Source organism: Symphalangus syndactylus, chromosome 20 (genome assembly GCF_028878055.3).
Source record: "Symphalangus syndactylus isolate Jambi chromosome 20, NHGRI_mSymSyn1-v2.1_pri, whole genome shotgun sequence".
NCBI classification, from domain to species: domain Eukaryota; kingdom Metazoa; phylum Chordata; class Mammalia; order Primates; family Hylobatidae; genus Symphalangus; species Symphalangus syndactylus.
In genome coordinates, this window is record NC_072442.2 from 7,725,843 (window position 1) to 7,741,020 (window position 15,178).

A 15,178-nucleotide genomic window follows, 5' to 3' on the forward strand; every position below is an offset into this window, starting at 1 on the left:
AGGGGAGACTGGCCAGACTGGAGGAGCCCATACTTGGCTAAGGAGCAGTGGGAGACAGTCTGGGGAGAAATAAAGCTGGTGCTAGAGGAGTTTGTGAAGGTACTCGTTTAGTCTGTTGGAAAGCCTGAGCATAGTTGAAAATGTTCCCTGGGTTTAAGGGTCGCTGGCTGCCAACAGGCAAGGCTGTGTGTAATCTACAACTGGTGACCGTGGAGGACAGCTGTAGAAGGAACTAGTATGAACTAATACTCTGACAGCAGATAAATGAATGTTTTATATGCCTCCTAGTATTAACACACCAGACACCAAACAAAACATACCTTGTGCTGCCCAGAAAATTCATTTTGGGTTTGTGTACCTTTACTTGCCATAATCTGTTTAAATATCTTGAAAATATGTGATTAGGAAAACTGTAGCTGTCTTTGTTTTGATTTGTTTCTAATTCAAGCCTATGTGTCGTTGGCTCATTATATTTGCACCAGAGAGCAAACACACACTACAGTACCCACGGAGCACATTTTATCATGCCACGCAAGTGTTGAGTACATCTGCTGCTCATCTTATCCTGTGGCTGAAAGCGATAATAAGCAAATTTATTATGCAGATGTGTCGTGATAAAATAATAGATGCTACAACCATAAATTAATTTTTTAATAAAATTTAATTCTATGATTTTTATTTTAAAACAGGAAATCCAAGCAAATTATGCATATTTAATAATTTCAAAATAAACATTTTCTACTACTTCTTGTCATTTAAACTGATTAAAAGCTTAAAGGAATTCTGAGACTACTGGAAAAACCATATCTATTTTCAATTGTTCATCTCTTTGAATCATTATTTTCTTGATAATGTGCAACAAAAACAAGAATTGGATGCTGAGGCTAAAATAAAATCCAACTATCATTCATAATCCTCGATTTCAAATTTGTGCTCAATAGCAGAGCCTTATTATTCTTGTCAGCTTATATAAATTCATAAATAAATTTGTATCACCAACACCACCACTACTAATAGCAGCCAACAATATCAAGTGCTTATTACGTACCATACAGTCCTAAGAACTGCATATAAACTAACTTATTTGAGCCTAACATTAACCTTACGACCAAAGTATTATTATTACATCCATGGTAGAGATGAGGAAACTGAAGCAAATAGGAGCTAAGTAACTTGCCCAAAGTCACACAGATAGAAAGTGGCAAAGCAAGGATTCCTATCAGAATCTGGCTCCAGAATCTGTGTTCTTAATTACCATGCTATACTGCTTCTCAGCAAATACTCCTTTTAATCTGTTTTGTATATTGGAGTTTACTTTAAGATTTCACTTTGGGCAGAGGGGAGTATGCTTCAAACAAAAAACTCCTCTGTTCTTACAGAAACAACCCATTCACAGATACTCTGACACAAAGGCATCAAACTGCCAAGCAAAATGTGTACCCAAGTCAGGGAGATGCACATTAAAACCAAAATGCAACACCACCATGCTTCTGAATGGCTACAACGAAAAACACAATACACCAAGTGCCAGTATGGATGTGGAACTACTGGAACTTTCATAAACTGTGGTGTATGGTTTCATACACCGTAACTTGGTATGCCCAATTTAAGAACTGTTTGGCAAGATTTAATTAAGTTGAACGTTTGCAACCCTATGACAAAACAATGTCACTGCTAGAAAGCCTATATATGTGTCCACCCAAAGGTATTTAAAACAATGTTCAAAGAAGCACAATCTGAAAACAACCCAACTGTCCATCAAGAGTAGAATGGATAAATATTCATGTACTGGAATACTGTACAATGTGAATAAACAAATTATTGCCACACACAGCATCATGGACCAATAGTACAAATATGATGTTGAAGGAAAGAAGCAGAAACAAAAGAATACAAAATTCAAAGACATAACACAAAACTAATCTGAAATGTTAGAAGTCAGGATAGTAGTTACCTCTGGGGAGGAGTTAGTGATCTAATGTATTTATGTCTGTATAGCCCCAGCCCACCTCAGTTCAAACACAATGTGCATCCATGAACACAGGCACTTTCCTTTGCTTGAATACTCATTCTTCCTTATGTTATCCTACAACGGCTATGAGTTCAACATGTAGAATGGGATTTAAACAAATTACTCAGAACCATAACAAACAAGCTTTATTTCTCTGACTTTAGCATTCTCAGGGGCAGAACAAAAACGTTACCGAATAGACTGGATAAAGAAAATGTGGTGGCTCACACCTGTAATCCCAGCACTTTGAGAGCCGAGGTGGGCGGATCACAAGGTCAGAAGTTCGAGAACAGCCTGGCCAACATGGTGAAACCCCATCTCTACTAAAAATACAAAAACTATCTGGGCGTGGTGGTGCATGCCTGTAATTCCAGTTACTTGGGAGGCTGAGGCAGGAGAATCGCTTGAACCCAGGAGGCGGAGGTTGCAGTGAGCCAAGATTGCACCATTGCAACTCCAGCCTGGCAACAGAGTGTGACTCCATCTCAAAAAACAAACAAACAAAACACCAGAATCTCACCACTTTTACCACCTTCATCACTCTCACCTTGATCCAAGACATCATCTCTTGCTTAGGTTATTACAATAATAATCCTGGTCTCCTGACTAGTTACTCTACTAAGCCTTTGTTCCCTACATTCTCAAAATAGAGATGGAATCAAAGAGTGACTAACCGCTCAAAACTTCAAAGCTTCCGATCTCATTTTTAAAAGGAAAAAAAAATTCTTACGATGGTCTGTAAGACTTTTCTGGATCTGATTGTCAAGTCACAACACTCTTTGCTCCCCATCCCCACAGAGAACTCTTATCTCCTGACCTGTTATGGACTGAATTGTGCCCCCTCAGCCTCCAAATTCATAGGCTGAAGCTCTATCTCCCAATATGACTGCATTTGGGGGATAAGTTATGCCTTTAAGAAGATAATTAAGGGCCAGGTGAGGTGGCTCACACCTGTAATCCCAGCACTTTGGGAGGCCGAGGCAGGTGGATTACCTGGGCAGGAGTCCGAGACCAGCCTGGCCAACATGGTGAAACCCTGTTTCTACTAAAAATACAAAACTTAGCCAGGCGTCACGGCAAATAGCAGTAATCTCAGCTACTCGGGAGGCTGAGGCAGGAGGATCGCTTGAATCTGGGAGATGGAGGTTGCCATGAGCTGAGATTGCACTCCAGCCTCGGTGACAGAGCAGGACTCTGACTTTTAAAAAATAACAATAATAAAGGCAGAAGAAGGTAGATAATTAAGGTTGATTGAGGTCATTAGGGTGGGGCCCTGATCCAACAGGGCTGGTATCCTTATAACAGCACGAGATAGGCAAAAGGCCATATTAGGACACAGAGGTAAAGCAGCCACCTGCAAGCCAAGGAGAAAGGCCTCAGGAGAAACCAAATCTGCTTGTACCATGGATCTCAGATTTCCAGCCTCCAGACTGTGAGAAATAAATTTCTGCTATTGTAGCCACCCAATCTGTAATATTTTGTTATGGCAGCCCTAGCTGACTTATACCATTAAGCAAACCTCAGAGAGAAGCTTTTTTTTTTTTCTTTTTTTTTTTTTCCTTGAGACAGAGTCTCGCTCTGTCGCCAGGCTGGAGTGCAATGGCACGATCTCGGCTCACTGCAACCTCCACCTCCCTGGTTGAGGCGATTCTCCTGCCTCAGCCTCCCTGAGTAGCTGGGACTATAGGCATGCACCAACACACCCAGCTAATTTTTGTGTTTTTAGTAGAGATGGGGTTTCATCATGTTGGTCAGGATGGTCTCGATCTCCTGACCTCGTGATCTGCCCACCTCGGCCTCCCAAAGTGCTAGGATTACAGGCGCCCCGCCGAGAGAAGCTTTTATGTAAGGTGTTTGTCAACTGACTTGGTCAGAGAGCTGGGTTTATACCTTACAGAACAAAACATTATAATGCCACAAAACAAAGTCAGGTCCTGACTGATTTTATGCCAGCTTCCTAATCAATTTCTGTTTGCACTGCTTTGTGTCAAATGTACACCACTTAATAGTGAGATTAGGCCAGGAGCGGTGGCTCAAACCTGTAATCTCAGCACTGTGGGAGGCCAAGGCGAGCAGATCACCTGAGGTCAGGAGTTCGAGACCAGCCTGGCCAACATGGTGAAACCCCTCTACTAATAATACAAAAATTAGCTGGGCATGGTGGTGCACACCTGTATCCTAGCTACTCGGAAGGCTGAGGCAGGAGAATCGCTTGAACCTGGGAGTCGGAGGTTGCAGTGAACTGAGACCATGCCACTGCACTCCAGCCTGGGCGACAGGGCGAGACTCCATCTCAAAAAATAAACAGATAAAATAAAATAAAATACAAAAATTAGCTGGGCATGGTGGTGTGTGCCTATAGTTTCAGCTACTAGGGAAGCTGAGGTCAGAGGATTGAATGAGCCCAGGAGGTAGAGGTTGCAGTCAGCCCAGATTGCACCACTGTACTCCAGCCTGGGCAACAGAACCAGAGCCTGTCTCAAAAAAAAAAAAAAAAAAAAATAGTACCACTTACTGATGTTATAAGCACTATACTAGACAACTTTTTTCCATTATTTTATGTAAACCTCACTGAACCTTGTGTGTTGGGTAATAAGATTACCCTCAGTTTTCAAATGAGTAAACTAAGGTTTAGAGAGATTAAGTAATCTGCCCAAACAAGATCATAAAAACAAGGAGTTTCATGAAAGGGATTCCATCTCAGTTGTTTGACTATAAAACTTATGCTCACACCACTCTGCTGTAGTTTCTCCCTCAAACTTTTTCCCATTATACTTTTTATAAATGCAAAATGTCATTTAAAAAAACTTTCATAGTCGAAAAATTGTCAGATTCCAGTTATTAAAAGACCAACTTAATTTATCCACACCTCCGTACCATTCCTTTGAAAGTTTTTGAAGTTAGTGTCTCTAGGCAAAAATTTTAAGATCTAAAAGAAATATATGTTAATAAAACTCTTTTCCTGCTGAAATAAAACAGTGAATGTTACCAGTGATTTGCCTCATTTTGAAACTGGAACTGTCATCAGAGAGCCAATTTCCATTTATATAAAATGACATAATACTGTTTCTGATTATAATTTCTGTAAAGTTAGAGCCAATTGTTACAGTTGAAAACTAGATATTTTTCAGCAAAATGTCCTGTGGTTGTATGGTTTTATTATAATGAAATAAATGTGTGGTTTGGGAGGAAAGAGCAGAGAATATGACCATGGAATGCCAGAGTAGAAACAAATTTAGAGACCACCTACCTCATCCTCCATATTTTAGAGATGAGAAAACTGAAGCCGAGAGTTAAACATTTCTGTCTCTTTTAGGTTGTCATAGTACACAAAGTCTAAGATTAATGGCCTGTGAAAATTTTCATTTGATAATTGAGACAGTCTTGCAAATATACTTAACCAATTTCTAAAGTTGTATAAATAAATGAAAAAAAATAAAAAATATAATACGTGGTACATAAAAGTTGCATAATACATATTTGTGAGTGAACAAATGAATAAAACCATTCATTGCAGCCGGGCATGGTGGCTCACGCCTGTAATCCCAGCACTTTGGGAGGCTGAGGGGTGTATCACCTGAGGTCAGGAGCTTGAGACCAACCTGGCCAGCATGGTGAAACCCTGTCTCTACTAAAAAATACAAAGAAATTAGCCAGGCATGGTGGCACATGCCTGTAGTCCCTACAGTCCCAGCTACTCGAAAGGCTGAGACAGGAGAACTGCTTGAACCTAGGAGGCGGGGGTTGCAGTGAGCCGAGATTGCACCATTTCACTCCAGCCTGGGCGACAGAGCGAGACTCCCTCTCAAAAAAAAAAATTGCTTTCATTTTTCAAATTCTCCCATGGTCCTTAAAAATATATACATATGTGTGTGTGTGTGTACATATATATATATATATATTCTTTACTTTAAAAAATAAATAAAAATATAAATGTATATATTTTGAGACACCCCCCGCTGGAGTGCAGTGCAGTGGTGCAATCATGGGTCACTGCAGCCTTGACCTTCTGGGCTCAGGTGATCTTCCCACCATAGTCTCTCAAGTAGCTGGGACCACAGGCACATGCCACCACACCCAGTTAATTTTTTGCATTTTTTAGAGATGGGTTTTTGCCATGTTGCCCAGGCTGGTCACCAACTCCTGGGCTCAAGTGATCCACCCACCTTGGCCTCCCAAAATGCTGGGATTACAGGCACAACCCACCGTGCCTGGCTGAAATTATATATATACATATAATTATTATATGGAGTTTTGCTTTTGTTACCCAGGATGGAGTGCAATTGCATGATCTCGGCTCACTGCAACCTCTGCCTCCTGGGTTCAAGCAATCTCCTGCTTCAGCCTCCTGAGTAGCTGGGATTACAGGTACCTGCCACCATGCCTGGCTAATTTGTGTATTTTTAGTAGAGACGGGGTTTCACCGTGTTGGCCAGGCTGGTCTCGAGCACCTGACCTCAAGTGATCCGCCCGCCTCAGTCTCCCAAAATCCTGGAATTACAGGCCTAAGCCAACACAGTGGGCCCAATGCCCATCAATTGATGAATGGATAAATAAAATATGGCATCTTTATACAATGAAATATGCAGCAATGAAATGAATACATGAAAACATTATGCTAAGTGAAAAAAAAAACATAAAGTAGATCTATACTGTATGATTTAATGTATATGAAATGTCCAGAATAGGCAAATTCATAGAGATGGAAAGTAGATTAGTGGTTTCCAGGGATTAGCGGGTAGGGAAGAATGGGGAGTGACTAATGGGTACAGGGTTTCTTTTGGGGTGATAGAAATGTTCTGGAATTGAACAGTGGTAATGGTTGTACAAACTTGTGAATATACTTAAAAAAAACACTGAATCGTATCCTTAAAATTGTGAATTTTATGTTATATAAAATTTTTTATGTGAATTATCTCAATTTTATTAAGAAAGGAATTACTACACATAAAATGCTTAGAAGGCTATGCAGGCCATGATAAGCCTTCAGTTAGTTGCCATTTAGTTTATAAACTCCACTGAATTTATGGGTTGGTCCAGATTGCCAGAAGGAAAAAATAAAAGGAACATCACTTTTAGAAATCAAATTCATGGCTTGGCGCGGTGGCTCATGCCTGTAATCCCAGCACTTTGGGAAGCTGAGGCGGGCAGATTATGAGGTCAAGAGATCGAGACCATCTGGGTTAACACGGTAAAACCCCGTCTCTACTAAACATACAAAAAATTAGCTGGGCATGGTGGCACGCACCTGTAGTCCCAGCTACTCAGGAGGCTGAGGCGGGAGAATCGCTTGAACCCAGGAGGCGGAGGTTGCAGTGAGCCGAGATCGCCCCATTGCACTCCAGCCTGGGTGACAGAACGAGACTCCATCTCAAAAAAAAAAAAGATTTGAATTTGCATACTTAATACACGTTAAAGCATTTATTTGCGTGTAGTTTCTTCTCTCATTTCATACTCAGTCTTGATTTGACATGATTTATGTATATACATATATAATATATATAAGCATTTATCTGTATATTGTTTTTAAATTGTATTTTCATGATCACTTTTATCACTTTTGATATTTTTGAGCTGTGTCCAAGGCTTAAATCGCATTTGTTTTTGAAGTCTCAACTGGATTGAGTCTAGGACTGCTATGTAGCTCAGAGAATCCGCTTATGGTCGGCCTGTGAAACAGCAGGATGCTCATTGACCTTGGGCTGAAAGCCTGAGATGGAGGCTTAGCTCCACTGCTTACAAGCTATGTGACCTGGGACAAGACTAAGGTTGTCAGATTTAGCAAACAAAAATACAGACACCCAGTTACATTTGAATTTCAGATAAACAATGTATATTGTTTAATGATTTTGTTTAATGATATATTGTTTAATGATATATTAATGAAAAACAATGATATTAAACAATGACCAGATAAATAATGAATATATTTTTTGTGTAAACATATCCCAAATATTACATGCGACATACTTATACTAAAAAAATTATTTTATCTGAAATTAAAATTTATCTGTGAGAGTTTTCAACGGAATCATATTTAATTCTCACAACGCCCCCTGCTGTCCTTTCCCATTTCTGTCATGAAAGAGACTGACTCGAGAGGTTAAGTGACTTAGCCCAAGGTCATCCAGCTAGAAAATTATTGAGCTGGGATTTGAACTTGGGTGCGTCAACTGTAGCATGCTCTGCTACTGCAACTCAAGACAGATATGCGACGACTTACTTTTTTTTTTTTTTTTTTGAGACAGAGTCTCACTCTGAGGCCAGGCTGGAGTGAGTGCAGTGGCGCGATCTCGGCTCGCTGCAACTTCTGCCGCCCAGGTTCAAGCGATTCTCCTGCCTCAGCCTCACGAGTAGCTGGGATTACAGGAGCCTGCCACTGTGCCTGGCTATTTTTGTAGTTTTAGTAGAGACGGGGTTTCACCATCTTGGCCAGGCTGGTCTTGAACTCCTGACCTCGTGATCCACCCGCCTCAGCCTCCCAAAGTGCTGGGATTACAGGCGTGAGACACCACATCTGGCCTGGCAGTGACCTACTTAATGATAGCCTGGGAGCCATGAGCTAACTTGGTAAGAACAGAAGCTTTCATGGACTGAGATAGACTTTTGAATAGGAGTTAGAGAATTCAATTTCAAAGTGTTTCTATGATCCTGTCTGTGTTAGTTTCCTGTTTCTGCCTTAACGAATGACCACGTATTTAGTGGCTTAACACAAATTTATCTTGCAGCCTCTGGAGGTCAGAAGTCGAAATGGTCCGGGTGTCAGCAGAGCTGTGTTCCTTGTGGAGGCTCCAGGAGGGAATCTGCCTCTTGCCTTTTCCAGCTTCTTAAGTCTTGTGGCATGTCTTGGATCGGAGCCACACACTCTGACCTCCGCTTCCATTAGCACATCTCCCTCTCTGACGCTGACCCTTCTGTCGCCCTCTTGTAACGACGCTTGTGATTACATGGGGCCCACCGGATAATCCCAGATCATCTCTGAATCTCAAGATCCTTAATCACATCTGCAAAATCCTTTTTGCCTTGTAAGGTAACATATTTACAGCTTCCGGCGATTAGGAGGTGGACATCTGTGGTGGAGCGGTTTTTCTGCCTATCACACTAAGAGAGAAATGATCTAGTTGACTTGAGTGACCCAGGCCTTGCCTATAATCCCTTTCATCTGTATAGTTTTCACACACATTCTTTTTTCCACCTTGCATCCATCCTGGAAAGTAGATGAAGGCTGTGCTGAGCCCATTCTGTGAGGGAGGAAGATGAAACTCAGAGCGGAGGCCTCATGCTGGGTGACACAGCTAAAAAGAGACTCAGGCCCAGGGCTTTTGATTCAGCATCTGCCCCTCAGTTCCCAGCCATGCATTACTAGAACACTGTTCTCACCGATGGAGCAGGACAATTCCTCAGCTACCCCCACAATTTAGGACGAAGTCCCCAAGGTGAGCCAGCTCCCTCAGCCCTGTATCTGCCCTCCGAAGGTGGCCTTCTGCCCAGAGCGAGGATGGAGGGGTGCAGGCAGAGAACCATTTTTTTGGTGGAGGTCCACGGGACAGAGCCCAGAACTCAATGTCGCTCCATCTTGGGCGTGTCCTCCCCAGCAGTCCAGGCTCACTGGACCGGTGCAGGAACTCCTGCATGCTTGGAGGGAGCCCTGATTCTTAGAACTGTCTTCTCATAGCAGTCTTCTTAGGAGTATGTCGCTGTGGTTTGTGGTTCTGCCCCTGGGTGCTGCTGCATGGCAGGAGCCAGCTCTCTCCCTGCCCCACAGATCATGGAAGGCAATGTGACTATAGGCTCACTGATGCTCCTGCAGGCTCCCCACACCCATCCATTAGGATGGCCCACATGTGCCAGGTAGGAATGGGGGACACAGCCATGAAGCCGACAGACAGGCTCCTGCACCTCTGGAACTTGTGCTTTAGCGGGGCAGACAGATCCCACAGAAGTGTATGTGTAGGAGTCCTGAGGATGAAAAATAGGATGAGGCAATAGAAGCTAACCGTGACCTTGTGAGACAGGCACTGTCCCCACTCTATCACTCTATTTTTGTTTCTTTGGGTTTTTTTGAAGCAGGGTCTCGTTCTGTCACTCAGGCTGGAGTGCAGTGGTGCAATCCTAGCTTACTGCAGCCTTGATCTCCCGAGCTCCAAGCAATCCCCCTGCTTCAGCCTCCTGAGTAATTAGGACTCCAGACACGCATGAACACCACACCCGGCTAATTTTTAAAATTTTTATTTTTAGTACAGACGGGGTCTCTCTATGTGGCCCAGGCTAGTGTCAAGCTCCTGGGCTCAAGTGATCCTTCTGCTTTGACCTCCCAAAGTGCTGGGATTGCATGTGTGAGCCACCATGCCTAGTTCACTGTCCCTACTCTAAAGCAGACAGCCCAAGTGGGTGCAAAATTGAGAGGCAAACACACACTTTACTCCAAAGCCTCTGAAATCCCCCCTTGTGTCCTTCCTAAGAAGCGTCCCAGAGTCTCTGTGTCATCCCTGAAGCTGAAGTCAGTCCATTCTGGGAGCAAAGTCCAGCTGCGTCCTGTGTTTTGGGCTAAGAAGAATGTGAGATTCCTGCTGAGTGTGAGCTGAGCAAGGTTGTAGTAAGGAGGGCAGTGATGTGATGCATCGTTTGAGGGGTGCAGCTGCCAGATGTGAGTGGGTGAGGGCAGATGTGAGGCGCATCAGCCAGCTATGTGTGGGGGTGGTCAGACCTGGTTGGGGGGGCACAATGGAAATAATAGGGGAGCAGGCCAGGTGGGTATGCGGAGGTGAGACAGAGTGGCAGGATGAATCGGGAGGGGGATCAGATGTGAGGGGCTGGAGAACAGATGACCCCCAGCCTCAGCCTTTAGGAGGTGGCTGTCCCTGGGAAATGGATGGTGCAGTCTGTGGAGGAAATGCGCTTTCTATTTAGGGAGGCTGTTTAGGAGTAGCTGACGACATGCCCAGCACCTGGGTGGGTGGAAATAAACAGAGACATGAAGCAATAATTTATGCCGTGTCCTCTGTCAACCTAGCCACCACCTCCTCCTCCCTGGGCTCCAGGAAGTTGCTCAGAGTTGTGGCACTGGGAGGAGACTGCAGGAGCTATGCTGGTGAAGCGATGCTGTCATCTGAGCTTGTGCTTTACACACACTGGGCTTTTTTTCTTTTTTCTTTTTTGAGACAGAGTCTTGCTCTGTCATCCTAGGCTGAAGTGCAGTGGCGCAATCACAGCTCACTGCAGCCTCGACCTCCCAGGCTCAAGCAATGCATCTACCTCACTCTCCTGAGTAGCTACGACCACAAGGGCATGGCACCACATCTGGCTAATTTTTAGAAATTTTTTTGTAGAGACGGGGTCTCACTCTGTTGCCCGGGCTGGTCTCAAACTCCTGGGCTCAAGTGATCCTCCTGCCTCAGCCTCCCGAAGTGTTGGGATTATAGGCACAAGCCATCGTGCCCAGCTCCCTCCAGGCCTTTGTACCTTCTGTGTCCTCACCTGGACTACCTGCCCCCCGAACTACCCATTGAACTCTTTATTTAGTGGCCCACCTCCTCTAAGAAGTACTACCTCCTCTAAGAAGGCCCCCCCATATCCAGTCTGTGGTTCCTAAATTGCAACTAATTACTACCTCATGCATTAGAGTTGGAAATCTACTCTCAAATGACCCCACTTCATGTCTAAAGCACTCTGACCTCCTCCTACCCCCACCCCGGTCACACATGAATGAGCTTCAGGGAATCCCTGGAATTGAATGCAAAGTCATGTGCAAAATCAAATGTGCAAATGTATGGATAAACAAAATACAGTATACCCATAAAACGAAATATTATTCAGCCACGAAAAGGAATGGAGTCACTGATACGTGTTAAGTGAAAAAAAAAAAAAACAGACAGAAAAGGCCAAATATTGTATGATTCCATTGATATGAAGTGTCAAGAATAAGCAAATCAGTAAAGACAGAAAGGAGCTTAGCGATTGTCAGGGGATGGGGGTCGGGGCTGGGGAATGACTGGTAGAGGGTTTCCTTTGGGGCTGATGAAAACATTCTGGATGTAGATAGTGTAAGTAGTGGTGATGGTGGCACTACATTGTGTATGTGCTAAATGTCACTCGATTGAATATGTTAAAATGGTGACTTTTATGTTATGTGTATTTTACTACAGTTTTAAAAAATCAAATGCACATTTCTCAGGAGAAGATTCCTAGGTTTGATTGGCTTCTCAAAAGGTGAAGCAGCTCTGATCTGGTCTGGACCCCTTCATGATACAGATGGTGATACTGGGACACAGATGGGGGTGAGACCTGTCCAAGGTCACTCGGGCTGGTGGCAAAGCCCAGCCAGGTTGCATGCCTGCCTGACCACATACTCCCCTACCTGCTTCTTCCCTTGTCCTTTGATCTCCACCAAACCCTCCGTTCACAGTCCCCAAGCCTCTGTCCTGCTCCCAGCCATGCCACCCACAAGCTGTGTAACTTCCCAAAGTTAAAAGGCCTTCTTCCAGAAACTGGGTGCACGGATTAGAGTTTCATGAGCGTTTGTCTTTTGCTCTAGAGTGGACTCTGAGCTCCTAGAGGGCAAGAGGAAATGTTTCTTATTCTCCTCCATATCTTACAGAGCTTCTGGGACAGCCACGGAGGTAAGCTGTTCCTGTCTCCCTTCAAGAAAGAACTTGCTATTCACCCGCAAGGAGGGCAGTTAGCTGACAGCTTCTAACAAACATTCTTTGCCCAGAGAAATGTTCTTCTAACAAACATTCTTTGCCCAGACACGCTGGGTTGGCCAAGACTTTGTTAGATCTGCAGCACAGTCTGAGGCTCTCCCAGCCCTTTCCCACTTCCTCTCCTTCACTGGCTTTGCCACTACCCCCTCTCCCGGCAATAAACCTCTTGCACTCTTATGTTCATCTCAGTGCTTGCTTCCTGGAGGACCCACATGGCACAGCACCTAGCCTGCTGGATCATAAGTGCTCAGTCTTGAAGTAAACGGAACTGGGGATTCTCTAGAGGGTAGAGGGAAGCCAGGGCCTGGGCCTCGGAGAGCAGGAGAGGGGCTGTCCGTGGAGGATGCCTCAGTCATAAGGAGAGCAAGGTCTAGAGCAGTGTGAAGAAGGGGCCATGCCCCTGGGGCTGGACCAAGCAATGGGGGACACACAGGGAGCTCAGGGATTCACCAGCACTGCTGGCATCGTCTCTAGCTCCTCCGCTGTCTGGGGCAGCTGTTGCAAACTCAGAAATGTCCCAGGAGACAGAGTCCAAAGAGCCCTGGCCTTGGACTTTTGAAAACCAGGTTCAATTTGTGCTTCCTGCTAGTCAGGTGACTGGAGCTCAGTTTCTCCATTTGTAAAATGGGCTTATAATGTGTCCCCTCCCTTCAATCCCAGCATGATTTTGAGAATTGACTGAGAAGATACTACAGTTTATGGAGGGCACCCTGTTTCGTAGTTTAAATGCACACTCAGTCCAGGTGAGGTGGCTTACGCTTGTAATCCCAACACTTTGAGAGGCCAAGGTGGGAGGATCGCTTAAGCCCACGAGTTCAAGACCAGCCTGAACAACACAGCAAGACCCTGTCTCTACAAAAAATTTAATAATTAGCTAGGTGCAGTGGCACATGCCTGTAGTCCCAACTACTCAGAAGGCTGAGGCAGCAGGATCATTTAAGCTCAGGAGTTTGAAGCTGCAGTGAGCTATGATTGTGCCACTGCACTCCAACCTGGGCAACAGAGTGAGATACTCTCTAAGAAAAATAAATACATACATATTCATTTAACCCTTGCAGTGGCCTTGTGAGAGCAGCATTATGACCTCCATTTTATGTATGTATATATGTATGGATGGATGGATGAGATAGGGGTCTCACTTTGGTGCCCAGGCTGGAGTACAGTGGTGCAATCAGAGCTCACTGCAGCCTGGACCTTCTGGGCTCAAGCAATCTTCCTCCTTAGCCTCCAGAGTAGCTAAGGCTACAGGTGTGGGCCACCAAAGCCAGCTAATTAAAAAAAAAATTTTTAGGTCAGGCACGGTGGCTCACGCCTGTAATCCCAGCACTTTGGGAGGCGGAGGCGGGCGGATCGCGAGGTCAGGAGCTCGAGACCAGCCTGACCAACTGGTGAAACCCCATCTCTACTAAAAATACAAAACTTAGCCAGACATGGTGGCACTCGCTTGTAATCCCAGCTACTCAGGAGGCTGAGGCAGGAGAATCGCTTGAACTTGGGAGGCAGAGGTTGCAGTGAGCCGAGATGGCACCACTGCACTCCAGCTTGGGCACAGAGCGAGACTCCGTCTCAAAAAAAAAAAAAATTTTTTTTTTTAGAATGGAGTCTCCCTACGTTGCTCAGGTCAATTTTGAACTGCTGGCCTCAACCAATCCTCCTGCCTCAGCCTTCTAAAGCACTAGGATTGTAGGCCTGAACCACTGTGCCCAGCAGAGAAAACTGGCTCTCTAGGTCAAGGCATTGGCTCAGGAACACACAGCTAACAAGCCGACATAGCTGGGATTAGAACCCAATTGTCTGGCTCTAGAACCCCTTCACTATTTGAGGTACAATTTACTACTAGTACTAAACTTTGGGTTGGGGGCGGGGCCTGAGGCAGCTCCTGCTCTCATGCATTCTGAGAGCCAGTTTGACAATAGGCAACTACACAAAAAACCAAAATAATTCCAGAATGCGTCAGGGCTCCAGGGGAAGGCGAAAAAGCGGGTGCATTTATAAACTTAAAATAATCAGAGGCAGCATCTCCAAGGACTGTGAGAATGCCCCAAGTCAGGGCAAAAGTTTTGGCTGGTTTGGGAAGTGATGAAAGGCCAAAGTGGTTGCAGCGAGCGTGGACCCGGGAGGTCTCCAGGCGCGTTGGTGAGAGTGGGGGAGGGCGGGCAGGGACACCTAAAACCCACGGTACGCCACGCAAAGGGTTTCAGCACGTCCTGAAAGGCCCGATCCCCCTGGACCGCTGTGAGGGGGGCAGAGGGAGGTCCCTCGACAGGACGTGGCCTTAGTCGAGGAAGGCGGGAAGCAGGGGCTGGCACCCCCGACGCCCCACCCGCCCCCCGTGGCCTAGCAGCAGGGCGGGGCGAGGCGGGTCATGCGCCCCTACCAGCCAGCCGCTCCCACCCAGCCCTCGGCTCCGGCAACTCGCGGGGGTCCTCGCCCGGGTCCCCCGCCCGGGTCCCCCGCCCGGCTG